We start from the raw sequence: 18,533 nt of genomic DNA, 5'->3' as shown, positions 1-18,533 counted from the left end.
TTTCAAATTGTTAATGAATATACAGTAATGTAAGAATATCATGTTTGCATTTGTTAAATAGAAGTATTTTATTTCAATTGAGAAGTGAGATATAAGATACTATTGAAGTTTTTGTTAATATTTTGATGTTTTAAATTTGTGCTTTCTGTTTTAAAGTTTTTTTTCTTCAGTTTTTAATTTTAATTGAGGTTTTAGTCATTTTGTTGTTTGTTTTGTCATTTTTATTAGTTTTTGTTTTAAATAAGATGCATCGGGGCACTTTTCAGTTTTAGTTATTTTATAAATTTTAAAACTTAAACTTTTTTCAAGTAATGTAAATATTTTTACGTTTTTAGTTTTTGTCTTTAATAACCCTGTAAGCAGTTTACTGAACTTTACGTTTACAAAAATCAGTGGAAAAATTTCTTGCATAAATACTGTTTAACCGAGCAACTGTTCAGCCACCAGGCAATTTCAGTGTGTAGGTGAAAACATAGTGCCTCTGTATAGTGTAATTGATTTTAAAACCTACACAAATACCTCAGGCATGACACAAATCCACAGTTTTGCCTCATAATCTGCCACTTAAGTATAGTTTGAGACAATTCATATTTTGTGTGTTATTGTAATAGTTTATTTACTGCGGTGCTCCCGTGTATGCTTGATCTTTGACAAGCTGCCTGAGCTTTCACGAAAATTATATATATATATATATATATATATATCAAATATATATATTATATATATACACACATTTGTAGGTGAATGTGTGAGAACATGCATGTGTGTGAATGAGCAAGAGAAGCAGGCGGCATATGTTCTCTGAGAAATCTCCCTGTCAGGTTATGAAGGCTTTGCCAGCTCACCAGCGGGAATCTGTTCTCACCACTCTCAATCTCATTAGACATTCACATATTCACTTATGGTGATTCTGCTCTTTGAGTGTGTGCGAGTGTCTCGGAAGGAAACACTGTAAAATCTTCATTTTGCGACATTTTGTACCTGTTCTCAAGGACCTCTTCATTCCTCCGGGTAATCCCGCCATGAAGAACATTTGAAGAACGTCTTCTGTTTAGCTGCACTGTTTGTTGTTTAAGTGGTATAGCTGAGCTTGTTGCATCATGCTTTTTATAATTTTTCCAAATCCAAATGCCCTGAGACTCGTACATTAGAGATTTTAAATGGGATTGCTTGTGAAATTTTGTTTAATGTTGTAAAATAAAGCTAATAAACCAAAGACATTTTCAAAGAGTAAAAACTCCTTGTTTATGAGCTATAAGTTAATGTCTATTAAGAGAGAAATATCATGATATTTAGTTTCTCTGATGTTGCCTGAAGCAAATTTGCATTTCTATCTCAACAAACACAAGCAGTGATTTACTGCAGTCCTGATTGCATTTCTCTTCACACCCCTTAACCCGTTTCTTCCAGTATTCAGTGCTATTACCGGTCAGACTCATTTATCTGAAAATGTCACTTATGAATGCTATTGCATTGAGTGCCCCAATGACTTAAAATTCATATACGTGGGTTTTGGCTAAATCTAATTTGAGTGGATTATCCCACTGTGATAGTTTCTCTCTCCATTTGATAGCTCATCTCTCACTTTCCAACTGTACACTGAGAGCCATTATCAAATCTTTATCTGAAGCATGACAGTGTTAATTAAATTTGGTCTGTATTTCACTACCAAGCATATCCCTCATTCATCTGTGAGAGCAGAAAACTGGGTTGGGGTAGAGAAAGTTCAGAAACAGATTTTATACAGTATATAAAATTCACACTAACATCCAAACATTTGTGATCAATAAAGAAAATAATAGGCTACTTTTATTCAGCAGAGATGCCTTAAATTTATCAAAAGCGACAGAGAAGACATTTATAATGCCACTAATGATTTATATTTCAAATAAATGTTGCTCTTTTGAATGTTCTGTTCATCAAAGAATCCTGGAAAAAATAATGTGTTATATTATCCAACAATTTTAAACAGCACAACTATTTTCAGCTTAAGAAATGTGATTCTTACCAACCACAAAACTGAACATTAGTGTACTTTTTAAAGTAAATGGGTTTACTATAAAAAAAATAAAAATAAAAAGAAGTGCTGTCTGTCAATAGTGTTGCATTTTGAAATCTCAGAATCAGCAGTGGCTATCTGTTGACCCTTGATCAAGATTCGTATTTGTTTGTTTGTTTAGCTGGTGGCTCTTGAATGAGTGTAAGTACAGGAAGCAGCACTTGTGTGCCTGAACAAGCTTTTAAACTGTAGCAGTCACAGAGAGTAAAGACCTGCTGCTGACCCTGCCTGCAATTAGCCCACTGCAACTGCTCAGAGCTCGAGCACCATCAAGCAGAGAGAGATGGTCACAAATCCACCATGCTCTGAATCACAAAGAAGGCACTCCAGACTGTGTACAGTAAGTCATGATGGGCCCTCAGTCTCTGGGGTGAAGGTCCTCTAATGCACTCAAGCCATTTCCATGTTGTGCCCTTGAAAATGTGCTGAAAGTACGATTTGTTCATGGCAACTCCATTCAAAGAGGTTTTTGCTCACTGGTCCTGTGCAACTTCTGTCTAATGTGTGTGCTTTTAATCCGGTAAATGGCCTTATCTGTTTTTCAGTGATCATTCTCTTTCTGACTTCTCATTTTAATGTTTTCATCTTTCAACATTAAAAATGCAACTTTTAAAACATTTATGGTATGAAATGCCTAGAAGTGATCATTCATAGGTAGATGTTCTTGCAATTTTTTTTTTTTATCTTCTGTCCATTAAAATCCATGTTCCTGAAATTACTTTGCCTCAGAGAGAGATTTCCCTAATGTAGTTAGATTAGCTGTCAGACAGCGAGTTGGAATGGACTGGAGACAAGTGATGGTCTGATCAACCATACTCCATTTTAAAAAGCCATCTGCTGTACAGTCATTGTTTCTGTACATGTTTTCGTGTTTTTTATTTTTTTATTATTGCAGCTGGACTTATTTACTCACACACAGACAGCAGCTCATTTGTTTTGGGTGCGTGACTGAATTTTGTAGCAGTTTTGTGTTTTTCATTATTTTTTTTAAAGGGACCTACACTGCACACCTAGTACAAAAAAAAAAAAAAAAAAAAAAAAAAAAAAAAAAAAAAAATATATATATATATATAGATATATATATATATATACTAAGTGTTATTATGTAAATGTATGCTAAATGTAAATATTTAATATATGTGACCCTGGGCCACAAAATCAGTCATAAGTAGCACAGGTATATTTGTAACAATAGCCAACAATACATCGCATGGGTCAAAATTGTTGATATTTATTTTATGCCATAAATCATTAGGATATTAAGTAAAGATCATTTTCCATAAATTTCCTACCGTAAATATATCAAAACATAATTTTTTATTAGTAATATGCATTGCTAAGGACTTAAATTGGATAACTTTAAAGGCGTTTTTCTCAATATTTAGATTTTTTTTGCACCCTCAGATTACAGATTTTCAAATAGTTGGAGCTCAGCCAAATATTGTCATATCCTAACAAACCATACATCAATGTAAAACTTATTTATTCAGCTTTCAGATGATGTATAAATCTCAATTTCAAAAGACTGACCCTTATGACCGGTTTTGTGGTCCAGGGTCAAATACAGTATTGGAAATTTTTGTAGTTACGCTATAAAAACTTTCCCATCACTTTTTTTGTGTTAATTATAGAAAGTTTTCTTTAGTGTGTCTAAAATATGTTATTGACTAGAAATTGACTTTATGAGTGCAGTTGTATACAATAATTTTGTCCAGTAATCATAAAATTATTGGTCAGAGGGTGTGGGATCCTTGTATCAAACACTTCATTAACAATTCTTTGTGTAAAAAAACACCAATAAATAAAAGTGTTTTCACTCAAAGAGCATCTGAGCACTGAGAGAACTGACACAACCCTCTCAATTTCTCTGAAAAGGAATGCTATCTGAGCAACACACCAAAAATGTCCTGGTCCAAAGTTACATTGCCAACGGCTATAATGGCCTGTCAGTGTGTCAGATCCCAGTGCCCTGGCTGTCAGCTCTCACCAATAATCAGACAAAAGGCAGAACTGAAGATGAGAGTCTGACTGTCAGCGACAGCATTCACTCGCACATCTGAATGACTGTGGCAGGTGGAGCTGTTCTTTCATCTACCCAGAATGCCAATCACAGGAGCAGGGAGCACTCCTGTTGAATAAGGATAGCTTATCTCCATATCACTCCCTTTGGGGTGCAATCTAGATTACACTCAGACTGATCAAGACTGATTTCATGGTCTGAAATAATTGGATATCGATGTAAAAAGAGTGACAGAACTGTATGTCTGTAGCTGCAAGCTGTAGTGATGTCATAGTAGGGATTCTCACGTCACAATCACATACTACTGTGATGTTTGCCAATGGAAGAGACACTTAAACTATACTAGTGTGTTGTGGTTGATATGTCATTGCTAAGGAGTCCTGAGTTGTTGCTAAAGCATTATTAAGTGAGTAAATGAGTAATCTGAGTGGTGGCTAGGCAGTTGCTTTCTAACTTACTAGTCAAAGGCTGCATACAGACACACAGTAAGAACAGTAATATTGTGAAATATTATAACATTTTAAAATAACCATTTTCCATTTTATTCTGTTTTAAGATTTAATTTATTCTTTTGATGATAGAGCTGAATTTTCCGCAGCCATTAACATACAGTCTTTATTGACTTTCTATTGCGGGAAGCTGACTCCTTGTCATTTCTGACTTATAACAAAAATCAGTGCAATGCTTAAAAGCTGCTATGTGACAAGGTGTACAGTAAACAAGCTAAAAAACCCAGAACTACGTTTTTATAAGCTGTTGAGCCCCCAACAAACGAGCGTTTAGGACACAGATAGTTGTAGATGTCGGGGTATTTATTTCACACTGGGCCGTTTAGTTGGATCATTTCTCAAACAAAAGGAAGGTTAGGAAAAGTGGCACTGACATAGACCAATAAAATTTAGTTTCTTAATATATCTCCTCCTCTCAGATTCACATAGGGTGGTGAAATAATTCTTTGACATGGTTAAAAATAATGAATGGTCTTGTCGCTGATTACATTTCCCTCCAGTGGGCAGTTCTCAGAGTAATATCACATGTTGCGCTTTACTTTTGTGTCCTAAACGCTTGTTTTTTGTGTCGACAGCTTATAAAAACATAGTTCTTGTTTTTTTAGCTTGTTTTAATGTACAACTTGTCACATAGCAGCTTTTAGGCATTGCTCTGTTTTTTGTTATAAGTCAGAAATGACAAGGAGACAGCTTCCCGCAATAGAAAGTCAATGGAGAGCGTTGGATTGTACACTTTAGGGTTTGTGAAGTGAAGTGTGATGTGAAGTGACATACAGCCAAGTATGGTGACCCATACTCAGAATTCGTGCTCTGCATTTAACCCATCCAAGTGCACACACACAGCAGTGAACACACACACACCATGAACACACACCCGGAGCAGTGGGCAGCCATTTATGCTGCGGCACCATGGGAGCAGTTGGGGGTTCAGTGACTTGCTCAAGGGCACCTCAGTCGTCAAACTCTCTAACCATTAGGCCACGACTGTTTGTGTAGTACTCATGAATTTGAGAGGCACGTTTCTCAGTTCAACTTTTTGTTGCTTTGGCATTTGCTAAAGTGGAGCTGTGGCTTATCATGATGCAGCACTCCTCAACTTCAGTGACATTTAAGAAATAATATCAATATTCATAAAGCGTAAGAGTAAACATAGAAGGCTGACAGAGTTATGCAGCTAGACGTGGGTCATCTGGGCACTGATGATTACAATCTGTCAGTTATGTGATGGAAGATGTCCTTTCCCTGTGTGTTCCCATTGTGTTCTTTCACCCCTTCATGGGCACATACAAGGTATTTTTGTCCTTTATGTCTACAAGATGGACTGGGGCTGAACAACTCTTTTGCATTTGGAGCTCTGTTTCACCATCATTAATTTATCACAATCAAACTTGAATTTGAAAATTTCTCGCTGTTGGATATGGACATATTCTGGCAGCATGTTTCCTCACTGTTATAATTTAAATTCTTATTATAAGAAATTATAAATTCTAAATGCTTTACATCCGTTAATTATGAGTGTGTGTTAAAAATTCTATGGCTGTTTGTAGTGGAATACTAGCTTACTACTTACTGAATATTGCTTAGTGTATACTGCCCAAAGTCCTTTTAAATCATGTAAATTCCCTCGGCAGTAGTCTTGATAAATCCTCCAGTTAGGCGTTTTCTAATAGGAATGCAAGCATAGCTTGTTTTGAGAATGAATTTCAAATGAACAATAAAATCAGATAACAGTGGTTTCAAATGCTGCTTCTTTAACTGAAGTCGATTTCCTGCAGGTCCAGTTATTTTGCATGCATGTTCTAGAGTAAACAAATCATATCAAATGCCATATCGAGAATTTTAATTTGAGCGTTTAATTTTATACGCTTTCATTTTATTTTTAGTGGTCTGTCACTTCCTCCTATACTGTCTCTAATACCATTTATATTTACTATTTAAAAATAGTAAGTCAACAAATAGTTACTACTTCATAATAAATGTTTACTTTATGAACAATATCATTAAAATATTTGGGGTCGGTACAATTGTTTTATAATTTTGAAAGAAGTCTCTTAAGCTCACCAAGCCATTTATTTGATCAAAAACACATTAAAAATCATTAATACTGTGAAATAATTTTACAATTTAAAATAACTTTTTTTTATATGAATATATTTCAAAATGTAATTTATTTCTGTGATCGAAGCTGAATTTTCAGCATCATTACTCCAGTCTTTTATTTACTCCATTTTTTATTACCAATGTTGAAAACTGTTGTGCTGCTTAATATTTTTGTTGAAACTATGATACATTTTGTAACATTTTCAATGTCTTTACTTTACAGTTTAATGCATGCTTGCTGAATAAAAATATGAATATCTTTTAAAAAAGAAAAAAAAAAAACTTCTGAACATTAGTGTGTTTTATATTTTAAACAATTTTATTTACATTTAATAAAACAAAGAAAATAATGTGATGCATTGCTTTTGGTTTATTCACCACACTGAATATAGTTCATCTGAGTGCGTTGCATTATGAGATATATTATCTCATAAAAAATAGTAAGAGCAATGTTAGTATGCTATTCAGACTGTAACTTTTTTTCTGCAAATAGCCATTGACTTTGGATTGTCCGACTTTCTGTCTCTTCCTCCTCCATCCATTCATCATCCTCTTTGAAAAATCTACTTTTCTGTCACCCCTTGTTTACCATCTTCACAGGTGTTCAAAGACAGCAAGTGAGATCTCAGTTGTGTCACTCTTCCTTTTTTCCTCATTTAAAATGGTCAGTTGCACCGTTAAATGAAGGAAACTTTTCCTCAGACAGGTTTGCCTAATTTGAGCCGTTCAACAAACTGAGCGGTGATGTGAGAGCGGGGTAAACATCTTACATGGGGTGCTGGTGTGCAGTTGAAATGGTTAATGATAGCTCTTTCTGCACCCTGCGGTCCTCCACCTCTGGCCATGCTCTCGTAAAATGGGGCCATGCTGATGAGCCCTGGAGAAAATCTCCACTTTCTTACACTGGTTATGGCTAATGAGGAGAAGCAGCTCATTAACTATGCAGAATGAAGTTGGCTGCACATTCAGAGACCGCATGTTCTGACTGAGATGTGGAGAGATGTAAGGAAAGGAAGGTAAATGTATTTTCCAGGACAATTTGACGCTTGTGTGGGGTTTGTTGCACATGTTGAGGCTCATCCTTTGGGGCAGTGCTATTTGTGACGTGTATGTGTGTGTGTGTGTTTTGTATGTGTGAGAATGTATGTGATGAAACCTTATGAAATATGCTTATGCTTGCCAAACTACCATTCAGCGTATCACACTCACATGAAAGGCCAAGAAGCGAGGCTGGTATGAAAACATTTATAGTAGCTTGTTTTGCATGCTGTTTCAGTAGATCAGACATTGCTAATATGTAGGGCTGTGCAATTAATCGCATTCGATTGTCGTGCGCATCTCGTCAGTAAACCGGTCCCATGATTAGTACTAAATCAGCATCACCTGCTTTCAGATGGAGCGGCTTTCACTACACAGAGCTGTATTTCACTGACAATAAGGCAAAATCGCCCTCATAATTGCAGATGAATCGCATTCGATTTCAAACGCGATATCGCCTAGTTTGTCAGTGAACTACGGCTCTGTGTAGTGAAAGCCCCTCCATCTGAAAGCAGGTGATGCTGATTTAGTACTAATTACGGGACCAGCTTTACTGACGAGATGCGCACGACAATCGAATGCGATTAATTGCACAGCCCTACTAATATGCTTACACAACAAAGTGTAATTGGTAACAAAGTTACAATTTCCGGGCCATATTCAAAGCATTTTCTGTGATTAGTAGAAGTTAAGCTCAGCATTTGTGGCGCAATGTTGATTGCATTACTTTAAAACATTTTTCCCTTTTCTTTTTCTTTTTTGTTTTTACCATGAGGTCCTTACAGTGGAATTGAATGGGGCCAATCCATAAATGTTGAAATACTCACTCTTTTAAAAGCCACACAAAGAAAACAATATGAATGTTAGCATTATAAATGCTTACTAAACTTTTTGTGTAAAGTTATATTAAATTGTTTAACTTTGTTGCTATGACAACAGAATATTATACAACTCAAATGACTGTAAAATTAGATTTTAACAGCTTTCCAGCTCAAATAACACAAGATTTAACAGAGGAATAAATGGAAATGCGTTTATAAAATTATAAGCTTCACATTTCCGTTTTGAAATCCGTTTACTTCCGTTGTGCACTACACAATTTTTTTAAGAATAAATTAATGCTGACATTAGTAAATAATTAGTTATAATAATTAGTTAATAAGTAATTAGTTAATAATTACATTAATAATGTCAGTAAAGATTTACACATTTGAACTTCCTACTTATCAGATATTCTCGAAAAAAACTGATCCTGGTTTCCAAAAAAAAAAAATATTAAGTTGTACAACTGTTTTCAACATTGATAATGATAAGAAGTGTTCCTAAAACATCAAATTAAAGCACATTAAAATGATTTTTGAAGGATCATGTTACACCAAACTTGCACCACAGGAATACATTGTAAAATAGAAGTTATTTATAACAATATATAAAAAAAGAATACATTTGTATACACACACACACAGTGCAGTGAAATGGTTTTTGCCCCATCCTGTTTTTATTTTTATTTTTGCATATTTGTAACACTTAAAAGATTCAGATCAAACAAATGTTAATATTACACAAAGATAATGCAAGTAAATACAAAATGCACTTTTGGAAAAAGACCCTGGACCATCACAGTACCACCACCATGTTTGACTGTTGGTATGATGCTCTTTTTATGAAATGCTGTGTTAGTTTTACGCCAGATGTAACGGGACACACAGCTTCCAAAAAGTTCAGCTCAGTTCAAATCAGTCAGAATATTTGCCCAAAAGTCTTGGGGATAATCAAGATATTTTTTTTTTGCAAATGTGAGACAAGCCTTTGTGTTCTTTTTGGTCAGCCCTTGCTTTTGCCTTGGAACTCTCCCATGGAGGCCGTTTTTGCCCATTATTGTTGAATCATGAACACGGACCTTAATTGAGGCAAGTGAGGCCTGCAGTTCTTTAGATGTTGTTCTGGGTTCTTTTATGACCTCCTGGATGAGTTGTCGTTGTGCTCTTGGAGTAATTTTGGTAGGCCGGCCACTCTTGGGAAGGTTCAGCAATCAGCACTTTCAAGTTTCCTCCATTTATGGATAATGGCTCTGACTGTGGTTCGCTGGAGTCCCAAAGCCTTAGAAATGGCTTTATAACCCTTTCCAGACTGATAAATGTCAACTATTTTGTTTCTCATCTGTTCTTGTATTTCTTTAGATCGTGGCATGATGTGTTGCTCTTTAAGCATGCTTCACTTTGTCAGACAGCTTCTATTTAAGTGATTTCTTGTTTCAACAGGTCTGGCAGTAATCAGGCCTGTGTGTGGCTAGTGAAATTTAACCCAGCTTTCTGAAATAATGTGGTTAATCACAGTTCTTTCACGATTTAATTCATGACGTAGGCCCAGGTAGGTTTGGACAGCTTTTTTCCCTTAATAAATGAAATCATCATTTAAAAACTGCATTTTGTAATTACTTGCATTATCTTTGTGTAATATTTAAATTCATTTGATGATCTGAATCTATTAAGTATGACAAATATGCAAAAAATTAAAAAAACAGGCACTGAACATACGTGCATATATCGTTATATATAGTTATTTTAAATTGTAAGAAAACAATTTAAAAGTAATTTCATTAAAGAAAGTAAAACAAAATTGTGGTGAGTATATGATGACAAAATTTCTATTTGTGATTGAACTATTGCCTTAAAAAATTATTGTTTAATCAACACAATGATATATATCACCATCTGAGCAGCTCCAGTGAAGTAGAGCTGAATGACAAGAAGCCTTTCCAACAATGGTGTCTTGAATATTAATTAGTATCTTCAGAGCTCTGCTGTCTATGCTTTGACTGCTTTGCCCCTCACTGCTAAAAGACTGTCAGTCCAGTGTAGTGATGAACTCAGGCCCCTGTTTATGCAGGCATAAAGGGACTTTTCTAAGCCTGAGTGGACACACGTCTTTTTTGCAAAGCTGGCTTGTCCAGACCTCTCTTGCCAGAAATTGTCATGTGGGACCTGCTTGTTGATGTGTATGGGAGTGTGATGGAAGATCCATGAATGAAAGCCTTGGCTTGGGATGGCTCTGCTTCTCTGGTTCCAGGTTACATTTTTCATTTGCCTGAGCAAAAATCCTGTAAGGGCTGATTTATGATCAGTGAGCGATGAAATCGACTGGTCAATTTTTGGCTGTTCTGACATTATTGCATTATTGTGCTTGGCCCTTGTGTCAATTTCTGTTTTGCAATATTGCTTAGTGATTTTTTATGAAAGATAAGTCAGTTTCAGCAGTTTAGTGTGCATTTCATTTCCTATGATTTGGAATGACAGTAAAAGTGTTTAATTTAATTTAATAATTTAATTAAATTTAATTAGTATTTTTTGTCTGAACTTTTTGATGAAGTTAGTTAGATGAATTATCCGCTATTTAGTTTTTTCACAATTAGGTATTTTAATCTAAATAGTGTTTGTCAACACAAATATAGGCTACTTATTTATGGCTAATTGATTAACAAAACCGAGTTACTTCTGCTTACAGCTAGTTTATTTGCTCATCGTAAAAGATGATTTAATTCATTTTACTCAATTTCTTTGATTATGTTTGTTAACGTTTACACATTTCTCCCAAACCTCTTAGAGAGCTCATGTGTGATTCCAGCCTGTTTTTAGCTTGCTTAACATGCTCTTTAAATGTTTACTTTCTTTTAATAGACAAGATGTCACAAAATAGAGGCAATTAGTTCTTTTCTGATGAATAGTCACAAGGCATGTTCTGAGAGGTTAACAAGTTGCCTGATGTACAACAGAGCAGATGTTTCCTGACAGCAGTGTCAGAATTATCCCTGCTCAAACAACAATTAAACAGAGAACGGATATATATTAAGCATCATCAGAACTGTACTATTTTCACTTTGATAAGTGAGATTTATTTGCATATTCAGCAGCAGAAATAAACAGCTGCTTCGAGGTCCATGCCTCCCCGACTGATGTTTATTCCCTCCAGGTGAATTCTGAGTAGATGGCCCATGCAACTTTCCCAATAAAACAGTGCCAGCTGCCCCGAGGAAGCCCCTGTAAATAAAGAGCAAACACCTGGAAGAGTCAGGCAAATATTTATAGACCTTAATAAAGAGAAATGGTGGTGTCTCCAGATGGTTGGTGCAAATTAAATGGTTAGTCTGTTACATAAAAAGACCATTTTAATGGTGAAGTAAACATTTTAAAAAAAGATTTGATAAATAGGTTATGATTATTTATTTAAAGAATATTTTCAAGAAAATATAAAAAATAAGCAGAAGTTGAAATTTGGAACCTGATACACCTTCAGACCATCTAAGATATACATGAGCTTGTTTCATATCATTACATAATTTGCTCACCATGAATCCTCTGAAGTGAATGGGTGCTGTCAGAATGAGAGTCCAAACAGATGATAAAAACATCACAACAATCCACACAACACCAGCCCATCAATTAACGTCTTGTAAAGTGAAAAGCTGCATGTTTCTAAGAAACACATAACTTATTTTACTGTTACTTCTAGTGAAAATACTAATCCATAATGAAGCATGAAGCAAGATTGTACATCTTGGATGAAACTCATTGTACATCTTGGATGGCTTCTGATGGCAAATTTAAATTTTCATATGAGCTATTCTTTGTTGTTAAGCTTACAGTTCATAATAAACATCCACTTTACACAAATGAAACACATTATTATGATAGACATTTACATTATATTTAAATCTTTTTAAATGGTAAAATATCTTCTCTGTCAAAAAGGAAGCAAGCAAGCTTGGTGTTTACCCCTTGCAGAGAGCAGACTGAAATGAAAAAGAACAGAATCCTGAGTCTCTGAGCTGCCTGAGGAAAGTTAAACAACTGAGACTAAACCATGACTAGGTGGCTAAGGGATGTCAGATAAAACGAACCCTTTTCTTTGCCTGTGTGAGGTGAGAGGCAGATACATTCTTCAGGAACAGGGATTTAGCAGTGACATGGTTTTATCTTCTTGTTCTGAGATTTATTACCATTTACTGGTTTCATTCAACAGAGCATTACGAAAGTTAACTTTAGGTGATTATATGGTGTCTCAAATGAGCTTAATGAGAATGATCAAACATATTCTCCTGAGTGTACTAAATTAAGTTTTTCGTTTGTTTGCATCCTCTGCATCAGAATTCTTTGATACAGCTGCTATAAGTAATTGTCAGTTAGTAGATTGTTTCAATCCAAAGGGACTTTAGATGCGCTTTATTTGAGATTGATGAGAGCATTAGGCTAAGTGCACTAAGAAAAGCAACTAGAATTGGTTTTGCTGGTTAATGGTAAGATAAGTAGAAATGGATTGGGCTTGTACAGTACTAATTGATCAGTTCCTTAAGGTCACTTCCCAGGTCACTGACTCCATGTTGATCTGGTCCTGAGTATCAGCACTTGTCAAATGTCTTTTTACTTCCTAATCATGCAGCTTGTCCTGAGATGGGATATTGACCTTAGAAATCCTTCTTGAAAGCGAATAGTGATATTAAGCGAAGTAGAGACTCTCCTGAACATCCACTAAAGTGAATTCAGCTCAACCGAAGCCAAGTCAAAGTGTTTGGAAAAGAATACTTGTGAACAGTGTGAAAACTACAAAAAAGTGAATGAAAATGTGATAAAAGTATCTAAAACCCTCTTGTTTACTGCAAATGTGGGGAATATAAAGATTTTTTCTGTCTTGTATTCCATACATTCAGAAATGTTATATCCTGCACAGTCTGCACTTACTGCAGAAATATTAGTATTATAGTATGGTGGTGTGCTGTTCTGAACATAAAGTAGATACTTGTTTTCTGGTGTGTTTACAGGTGGACAGGACAGAGGTGATTCGGAGCTGTCTAAACCCCACATTTTCTAAGGTCTTCACCCTGGACTTCTACTTCGAAGAGGTCCAGCGACTACGTTACGAGCTTTACGACATCAGCAGTAGTCATAATGGCATGAGAGAGGCGGACTGCCTGGGAGCCATGGAGTGCACACTGGGCCAAGTGAGCATAAAAATTAAAGCGGGCCACGTGTGATTATTATGGTTTTTCTAGTTTTGCTTGGCAATTATCATTTTGCAACAGGATCTCTACATGATTGTCGATTGCACACAGTCAGAGAAGAGTGGGGCTGGCACTGCGCCCAAATCAGATGAAAGCCTCCTAATTAAATAATCACACCAACAACCATTAAGAGCATTTCCGGACATTTTACGGCTGATTGAATTTTGAAATGTGAGATGTCTGTGTAGCTGGCTCAGTTTGGGGAGGACGGCCGGCCCACATGGGCCATGCTATTCTCTTATCTGCAGTTTGAGCAAATGGAAAACCAGACACATGATCTTCCGCCAGATGGTTAAGATTTGCAGTTTCTCAGTAAAGAATTTGCTAGAAGCGTATGACTGATGCCAATATTCATTTTGTTCAATATTCATGTGTTTATCTTTTTGCATCAAAGCCACTTTCTAGGTCTACTTTTCTCTCAGAGGATCTGGTTTGTTTTAATTCAGTCTGTTTTGGTTGGAGGGGGAAGGGAGAGTATAATTGTTGAAATAAGCTGCGTTTAATAAAGTGAGAAAGTGAGGTGTTGACACTCACTCATACGGAGTTTCTAGGGGAAATAAAACCAAAAGCTCTCCTCCTATTTATAAATATTTAACATCTAAATAATGAAGCACTTATCTGGAGTGGATAAGACTTCATGGTTTAATTATGAACTAAGCTTACATGCCAAATTCTCCCCGAGGTGTTATTATGTGCTGCGTTCCGCACATATTAGTGTTTTGTGTGTGTGTGTGTGTGTGTGTGTGTGTGTGTGTGTGTGTGTTCTGTCCATCAAAACAAGGTGGCCTCTGACCAACTTAAAATATCTTATTTCTCTCCAAATAGATCGTCTCCCAGAGAAAATTCACCAAAGCCCTGCTTAAACAGGGCAACACAGTTGGGAAAAAATCGTCTATCATGGTGAGCACGTTCACAAATCCCAAATTTATCTGTTTGCTTTCCCTCACGCTCTACTTATGCAAACATCCAGCAGTGCACATCACCAGCAAATGGCCTTATGCAAACATTTCATGGTCTAACCTTTAAAAAGCTTTGCACATTATACACAGAGGTGCTTAGAATGATCAATGCCAGTACTGAACCCAGGCAAACATGGAACAACTTCTCATAGCACACAAGAACCTTCCAAAACAGTCAGATGTGGATTGAATGCGGGCTATGAAATAAAATTGCTGAAAATAGCCTGAGGAGCTTGTTAATGCACATTGACAGAACACAGCAGCAGTAGTTGAACATGTAAAGCTCAGTGGGTGAGGAGAATGAGATCTATAAAACAAATGCCAGTCTTCATGGTTAGCTTCTGATTCTGTTTTCTCTTCTACTGAAAACAATTCACCACTCTTTATCTCTCCAGATCACCACTGAGGAGCTGACAGGAAATAACGATTATGTCGAACTCTCATTCAGTGCAAGGAAGCTGGATGATAAGGTAGGAAGACCTCCTGTGCACTTTAGAATACAAAATGATCTTATGTAACAACAAGCTTAAAGGGATAGTACACCCGAAGAATGAAAATTTTGTCATCATTTATTCACCTTCAAACCTGTAGGTGAATGATATTTTGAAAAATTCTGGTAATCAAAAAGTTGATGGTCCCCATTGACTTCCATAGTATTTTTTTCCCTATTATGGAAGTCGATGGGGACCAACAACAGTTTGGTTCTTCAAAATTCTTCAAAATATCTTCTTTTGTGTTAATGCTTTTATTCAGCAATGGTGCATTAAATTGGCAGTGAAATATTTATATTTCAAAAAATGCTGTTCTTTTGAACTTTCTATTAATCAAAGAGTCCAGTAAAAATGTATTATAATTTCCACAAAAATATTAAGTCAAACAGCTGTTCTTAACATTGAAAATAAAAGTAAAAAATGTTTCTGAAGGATCATGTGACACTGAATACTGTCATGGCTCTGCTTTGCCATCACAATAATATATATTAAACTATATTAAAATAGAACAGTTATTTTACATTTTTATAATATTTCACCAAAGTTCTGTTTTATATTATTTTTGATCATAGAAATGCATCCTTGTTGAGCATTAGAGACTTCTTAACATTAAAAAATCTTACTGACTAATTTTGAATGGTAGGACATTTTTCTCTTTTTTTATCATATTCTCTTTTTCTGACCATTTTTTACCATCTCTCTGATCCCTAGAATTAAACAGTCTGTTTTTGTGACTGTGCCTTTAAGAAATGAACATGTGAAATGAGCAGCAACAACCATTTTCTGTTGCATTGGGACTTGGGTTTTGCTGTCAAGTGTCAAACCGAATTTAACTCGCCCATCATTCAAAAACAGCCTCATGGCAAAGTTTGCATTACATTCTGAGTGGATCAACAGAGGAATTTAAAATGAGCCACTGAAACTTTTGTGATCAGGAATGATCAGGGATGCTGTTAAAAATTAACTTCAGCCTTGATGAATCCCCATACTCGGAAATGCGGTCAGACAGTTGAGAAAGAAAAAGACACCGAGCGAGAGAGAGAGTGAGAGAGAGCGAGAGGAGAGAGAGAGAGAGAGAGAGATAGTGAGTTTGTGTATTCCAATGAGAGAGAGAAGAGAGAGAGAGAGAGAGAGAGAGAGAGAGAGAGAGAGAGAGAACTTTTCCTATGGGAGACACAATCAACTCTTGTCAGCAGGGTAATTACATGAGACTAAAATTAACATGAGGGATTAATACAAGCATAACAAATGATCCACAGGAGTGTCTCAGTTTCACACAGAGTGTCTCATACTGCTGCTTGACAGGGTGTCAAAAGGTAGAACAGGAAAAGCCTCCTTTAAGTCACTTTTTAGTCCTTTTCTTCTCCTAAGTCATAATCCTTCATTGAAAATCATATCCTTGGCGTCTGTGTAATTAAAACTTTGATTAAGCTTTTACACTGGAGGAGAGATCAGAGACCCAGGCTGTCAAGATTCTCTGATAACTTTTGATAAGTTACTGTTTCATTCTCACGTCTGAAACTTTGCTGAGAACGTCTTAGGAGAACATTACTGTAGTAGATGACATCTTTGAATGCTAAGCTGTGAGTGGTCTGTTGTGACTCTTCTGTGCATGTGGCTCTTTTTATATGTTAGTTGTTTGGAAAGATCTGAAAGTCCTGAAAATGGCTCCTGGTAATTCAGTGCAGTTTTGATCATTCAGCCGCTGTCCTCTGAGGAGAAGTGCTTATATAGGCATAATTAACCGAGGAAAATTTGCAACTGTGGGAAACTTCAAGAAAGGCATACTAGTTTCTTATTGTCAGCAGAAAAACAGCAGATAGTAATAAGTTTTGCAGTTTAAGATTTATGCAATTTACAGTATTAGTGGTGTGTTATTTTTATTTTTATTTTGATGTACTTCTCAAGCGCTGAGAGTAGTTTAAAGAAGTGAAATATTTATGGGTTCGTTGATATATTATAAATCTTTAAAACTGTGATTTGCCTGAGTATTTCATGGTATGTTACTTGTGATTCAGAATACTTCATTAGAATATTAGAATATTTTTAGAATAGACTTTATACTTTTTATATAATTATACTTCATATATATATATATATATAGTATATATATATATATATATATATATATATATATATATATGATGTGTGTGTGTGTGTGTGTATATATATATATATATATATATATATATATATATATATTTAAATAATACTTCGGATATGTTAAAAAGATATGATAAAAAAAGTGATAGCAAAGACTTTTTAAAAAATATTGTTAGATTTCCATTTTGAATAAATGCTGTTGAAAAAAGTATCAAATTCTCTAAAAAATATTAAGCAGCAAAAAAAATTCCAACAATAATAATAAACCAGCATATACATATTAGAATGATCTCTGAAGATAAAATAACTGATGAAAAATTCTGCTTTGCCACCATATGAATAAATTATATTTTAAAATATATTAAAATAGAGAGAAACATTAAAATTGTTATAATATTCCAGCTTTGATAAGCATAAGAGTTAAACTGTTGAAACAGAGATGGAAATAACATTTTTTAAATACATGTATTATGTTCATTATGTTTCCATCTTTGTTGCCACAGTTTTGGAAGTGCCTTTTTCTGTTCTAAAGAAGGGGGTGTCCCAATACTTTTGTCCATATAGTCTATGTACAAGTCATTGGTGTTTGTGATGAGTTTTTGGCACAAGGTCTGCATTTAAAGTCACACTAGAGGTGTTCAGCTGGGATTAGGACTTTGCTTTCTGCAGACCAGTCAAGTTCTTCCACACTGACTTAATTTCTTTTTGTAACCTTGCCTTATACACAGAGGCATTGCCATGTTAGAATATCAAAGGATCCTGTCCAAACTGTTGCTATAAAATTAGAAGCACACAGTTCCCTAGAATATCATCATATGCTTTAACATTAAGATTTGTACTCATGGAAATGAGTAAAGTATTCAAACCTGTTCATTAGAAGGGGCGTCCCAATACTTTTGGCAATATAGTGTATACATAGATATAGATTTTGATGATATTGTATTATGGAAAACTATCAATTATTACAAATATTTTATAGCTGTATGCTGCTTTTGACCAGTCAATATTGATGAGAGGCATGTGCTAATATTATGTTTTAAATAGCAGTTAGTTGTGACTCTTTTTGGAGCACCTTGGTGGTCAAATAAAGGAAGAGATTTAGACCAAATGAGTCTCTGTGTTTCTGAAAAATAATAAAAAAAATTAAAATAAACTAGGTAACAGGGTGCATTTGATAGCATTTATCATGTCATTTTAGT

General features: G+C 35.2%; 1 pseudogene; it reads left to right on the top strand.

Annotated features, from left to right (window-relative positions):
- LOC122140024 overlaps positions 1–18,533 on the top strand; it is a 50,162-nt pseudogene that overhangs the window by 12,962 nt on the left and 18,667 nt on the right.

Source organism: Cyprinus carpio, chromosome B16 (assembly GCF_018340385.1).
Source record: "Cyprinus carpio isolate SPL01 chromosome B16, ASM1834038v1, whole genome shotgun sequence".
Classification (NCBI taxonomy): Eukaryota; Metazoa; Chordata; class Actinopteri; order Cypriniformes; family Cyprinidae; genus Cyprinus; species Cyprinus carpio.
This window is presented reverse-complemented; position numbering and strand designations above follow the sequence as displayed.